This window comes from Perognathus longimembris, chromosome 4, assembly GCF_023159225.1.
Source record: "Perognathus longimembris pacificus isolate PPM17 chromosome 4, ASM2315922v1, whole genome shotgun sequence".
Classification (NCBI taxonomy): domain Eukaryota; kingdom Metazoa; phylum Chordata; class Mammalia; order Rodentia; family Heteromyidae; genus Perognathus; species Perognathus longimembris.
Window position 1 is genome coordinate 21,948,412 of NC_063164.1, and position 6,000 is coordinate 21,954,411.

Sequence of the window (6,000 nt, forward strand, 5' to 3'; positions counted from 1 at the left end):
CGGCTCAAGTGGGTAGAGTGCTAGCCTTGAGCAAAACAAAGCCAGGGACAGTGCTCAGGCTCTGAATCCAAGCCCCAGGACTGGCAAAAATAAAAATAAAAATAACCTGGCAATGTTCTGCAAAACAGATAGCTGTCAACTACATATTCAATAAAACTAGTGTTGCAGAAATTGGGGTATAAACAAGAAGAGGCAGTATTTGTGCCTAAAAGTCTTTCCTTGAACAATCAGTCAGGCTTCTCAATCTTCTCATAGGCCCAATGTGCACTTCCTTGTGACATGCAGTTTTAGCAAAGAACCCCAATAGGTCCCTGTCCTTGATACCTTATTGCCCTAGATGACTAAGCAGCTTCCTCCACATCCACCTTCACCCAGGTAATATCCTTGGCCAGCCTTCAGCAAGAATCCAGTTATATTACTCTAGCCAGAATCTGCTCTTATGCCTGATGTCTCTTCCCATTGGTTTTCCTTAGCTATAAATTCCTATCTGCCCAATTGATCAATCCAAATATTACACACACAAGTGGATATCTATGCTGAAGTGGGAATCTCTGCTAGACCAGAAGGACCTATTGAAGTAGTACCCACTGCAATTATGAATAATTTCCTTAACATTTGTGGTAGTTCTGAAAGGGTCTGGAATTTGATTTAAAGGGTGAATTTTTCCACTGTCAGTCAGGCATCTCCTCAGCCTTAGCTTCCTCCTGAGAAATGAAAGCAGTAATACCTATCCTGAAGCACTCTTTAATGGATGGATTTATAGTACCGAAAGCACTCCGTAAAAGACAGCCACTATAATCAGCTACTATCTAATTGAATGAACAAGAACAACAAAATCATACTTTGTTCCTAAATCACACTTTGTTCCTTACCTCTTTCATCTGTAAACCAGTCAGATTCTCAGAAATGTGAGGCAGTTGTAGTTTTTTAAAAATCCACAAATAAAAGCATGTTCTAGATTTAAGCCATCTGAATTTAAATGTAAATGCCGCTAACTGAAGAAAACTAACAAATATTTATGTTACTTGGTCCTTTCCTTTGCAAAATACAGTCCTAAGCAATGCTTAATAGTTTTGCTGCTGTTGCAACCTAAGAAACTGGATTGCAAAAGAGTGAAAAATTTTATTTTGTAGTTGAACTTGGGTGAGAAAAAGCTAAAAGTATGTATTAAGGACCACTGACATTTTAGAAAAGCAAATGGTTGACATTTATCACAAGTATAATTCTGTATCAGAAGACTTTTATCTATCTGAAAAATCCAATAACATTACTCATCAAAAATTGTATTACATTTAATAACCTAACAATCCTTTTTGTGCATGAGCATCTGATAATTTTTGCACCAATTATAGCAAAGGTATTTCATATCTTTATGCAGGTCACTAAATTGCCTTCAAAAGCAACCTTCCTATTGATAAAAAAAAAAGGTATAAAGTAGTAAGCTTTACCAAGCTATTATAGAATTATAAATGCTTAAAGCCCAGGCTGAACATAATTAAAAGATTGGATTCACTAAAACTTACTACAAGAAACTTGAAATACATAGGAAGAGAAGACTTAGCTGATGAAAGATCAAAGATAGTTTTTATGATAAAATGTCTATCATTACATTGTGTGTATATCTCAAAGTGAAAGAATAGAATTATACTGACCTAGAACAATGAATGGGCAAATAAAATTGAGATAGAATAAACTCACTTAAGACAAAACCAAAATAGAATCTATTTCTATCCATCTCACAATGCTGCTGCATATTCAGATGTCTAAGTTAGTTTCTACTTGCAACGTGAGGAAAGACATTCAGAGAAAGCAGCGAGCTAACATATTCTAAAATGCTATCTGTCCAGATTGTCTTCCTTTCCACATCAAAACTCAGACAAATATGTATTTCCATTTTTCTTCAGATTACTAATATAAAGACACAATACCCATTAATATCCCAACACCATTTTTAATGAAATAGAGGAAGCAATCCGGAAATTCATATGGAACAATAAATGACCACGAATAGCAAAAACAATCCTAAGCAGAAAGAACAGTGCTAGGGAATTATAATACCAAACTTCAGCTGTATTATAAAGCTATAGTAATAAAAACAACTTGGTATTGGCACTGAAACAGACCTGAAGACCAATGGAACAGAATTGAAGACCCAGAAATGAACCCACAGAACTACACCTACTTAATCTTTGATAAAGGAGCTAAAAAAATAGTCTGGGAGAAAGAAAGCCTCTTTAACAAATGGTGCTGGAAAAACTGGTTCAACACATGCAACAAACTAAAACTAGATCCTTATATATTTCCATGCACCAAAATCAATTTCAAATGGATCAAAGACCTCGAAATAAAAACAGATACCTTGAAAACACTAAATGAAGGAGTAGGAGAAACACTTGGGCTCCTTGGCACAGGACGAAACTTCCTTAACAAAGACCCAGAAATGCTACAAATCAAAGAAAGGATAGGCAAATGGGACTGCATCAAACTGCAGAGCTTCTGCAGGACAAAGGACATAGCTCGCAAGATAAACAGAAAGCCCACAGATTGGGAAAAGATCTTTACAGGCCATAGAACGGACAAAGGCCTCATATCTAAAATATATGCAGAAATAAAAAAACTAAATTCCTCCAAAACAAAACCACAAAGAACCAACAGCCTCCTCAACAAGTGGGCTAAAGACTTAAAAAGAGACTTTTCTGATGAGGAAATGAGAATGGCTAAGAGACATATGAAAAAGTGCTCTACATCGTTGGCCATAAAAGAAATACAGATCAAAACAACATTGAGATTCCACCTCACCCCAGTAACAATGTCCTTTATCAAGAAAACTAACAATAATAAATGTTGGAGGGGATGTGGCCAAAACCCTACTTCATTGTTGGTGGGAATGTAAACTGGTTCATCCACTCTGGAAAACGATATGGAGATTCCTCAGAAGGCTAAACATAGAGCTCCCCTACAACCCAGCAGCACCACCTTTGGGCATCTACCCAAAAGACCACTAACAAGAACACACTAAAGCCACCAGCACAACAATGTTCATTGCAGCACAATTTGTCATAGCTAAAATATGGAACCAACCCAGATGCCCCTCAGTAGATGAATGGATCAAGAAAATGTGGTACATATACACAATGGAATTGTATGCCTCTATCACAAAGAATGCCATTGCCCCATTCATAAGGAAATGGAAGGACTTGGAAAAAATTATTCTAAGTGAAGTGAGCTAGACTCAAAGAAATATGGACCCTATGGTCTCCCTTATAGGGAATAATTAGCACAGGTTTAGGCTAGTCACAGCAGAGGATCACAAGAGCCTAATAGCTATGCCCTTATGATAAGATGATACTAAGTGAAATGAACTCCATGTTTTGGAAACAACTGTTATATCACTGTTGTAATTATTTTCAACATGCCATATTTTTTGTTGATGATCCTCTTGTATCCCTTCCTGTGGTTGTCCTTGTGCTATCACTGTATCTCATCTGAGTACCCTGGATACTGTATATACTGGTATTAGAACTAGGGAAGTGCAAGGGAATATCAAAATTGAGAGACAAAGGATAAAAAGACAAACGACTCCAAAAGCAATACTTGCAAAACCATTTGGTGTAAACCAACTGAACAACTCATGGTGGGGGGGGGGGGAGAGGAAGGGGGAGTGGGGAGGGGGGAATGAGGGAGGAGGTAGCAAACAGTACAGTACAAGAAATGTACCCAAGGCCTAACGTATGAAACTGTAACCCCTGTGTACATCACTTTGACAATAAATAAGGAGGGAAATAAGACAATAAATAAGAGGGAAAAAAGACTTAAGCACTTGTAATGCACTAAATTCAACAGTCAAGAGAATAAATATTCTTCCCAAAGTGTGTACATTCAACTGGATATAAGTAATGGCACTGATGGACTCTCTTGTTATTGAAAGAGCAAGTTTCTTTTGGAAGAGCCTTAAAAATGATGACCAAATCTGGGAGATGGTGGCTAACATCTGTGACTCTAGCTACACAGGAGGCTGAGATCTGAGGATCACTATTTAAAGCCAGTCCCAGCAGGAGAGCCTAAGACTCTATTCACCAATTAACCAGAAAACTGGAAGTGGCATGGTGGTTCAAAATGGTAGAGCACTAACCTTGAGAAAAAGAGCCCCAGCTCAAGCTTCATGACCCAGCCATTAAAAAGAAAAATGACCATCAGTTTGAACTAGTTCCAGGAAAAAGTTCTAAACGTTCTTGGTACTCTGTTTTTTTTTTGTTGTTTTTTTTCTTTTTTTATCCTCTGGGCTTCAATTCAATATACTTTCACCATAGCTCTTTTTTTTTCACCAAGTGATAAACCTTGTGACTGAGAAATGACCAGTATAGTTCTTATAGTAGAGAAAAGAGTCCGAAATGTATAGTGTCCGCTCTAGCAAAGGTTGTTCTATTTGTTTGGATGGCTGTCCTGATGTTGACTTTATATTTCAATCCTATCTTCGCTGTAATTCCCTGGGGTTTTTGTTGTTGTTGTTGTTTTTTGCCAGTCCTGAGGCTTGGACTCAGGGCCTGAGCACTGACTCTGGCTTCTTTTTTTGCTCAAGGCTAGCACTCTGCCACTTGAGCCACAGTGCCACTTCTGGCCTTTTCTATATATGTGGTGCTGAGGAATTGAACCCAGGGCTTCGTGTATATGAGGCAAGCACTCTTGCCACTAGGCCATATTCCTAGCGCCCCCTTTTTTTTTAATCTTAAATTGGACCTCTGCATAATGATAAATTCAAATTTGCAGGAAATTAAACTGTAATTTTCTCTCCACCAAAAATAAAAACAAAAAAAAGAGTACAGTTCAAACATATTTAAGGGAACACCATTTTCTCTGTGACCCAAGGCAAAAAAGATAAATATTATCTTTATCCTTTTGTTTCCTGGCCATAATAATTATCTATGCAAAAAAATTTCTAAAGAATTTACTCAGCTGGGTGCCAATGTGCCTGTAATCCTAGCTACTTAGGAGGCTGAGATCTGAAGATGTCAGTTCAATGCCAGGCTGGGCAGTAACAACTCCTAATTTAACTGCACCCACCATACAATACTCTGGTCTCTTTCCCAGTATTACCCTGGAAGAGCCACCAACTACCCACAAATAACTTAAACTTACACAGGAGGTTGTTTCTCTGAGCTACAGGCCTTATCAGGACTGATAAGATAGAATGGATCATCCATTGACAAATGCGTTTGAAAAGGCTTCCTCAAAGAAGACAAGGCAAATCCAGGGGCAGTGACTAAGGACAGTTCATAAGGACTGTTCAAAGTCATCTATTTTCTGGCCTCCATAGGAAGCCCCATGTTGGGTTCTTTCTTCAAAAGCTCAAGTGTATCCCAAGGACATAGGATTAGATCCACCCAATCAGTCCCAGAAGTGCCTGAAGTTCCCTCTTCTGAACAGGATGGCATCATCCCTCCATAGGCAACTGGTGTTCCCTAGCTCCTGGAAGGTCATCAGATTGGCACAGCACACTGCAGACAGTGCGATGCTGTTCCCAGGAGCAATCCCACTCCTGATTGGCCACAGGACTTCTGGATGGCCATAGAAGCCATAGAACAAACACACCACACAATGACAGACAACACCGAACACAGTCAACTTGGAAATTTACAGCTATAAGGACTAAGAAAACCCATGCCAGGGCAGAGACGCAACCATAAAGATACCAACAACAACTGAACCTCTACTAGGAATAGAATATTAAGAAAGACAGGATGGAGAATTCAACTTTACATTTGCAGGCTGCATTTGACATTTTTCCCTATGCCACCTTCTTAGCTCTGCGATCGTGATTGTTTCCCTAAGCCTAAAATTTGATTCCCATTTTTGACAGAATTCCCCATCGGAGATTTCTTGTACCTCTAAAACCAGGAGATGTCTTGCGAACTATTTACCCAATTTCCCCAACCACCAAGGTATACTTTACCAGCCAATGGGTCTTGGTGTTTAGTGGTCTCAGAACTTGCTGGAGCCCCC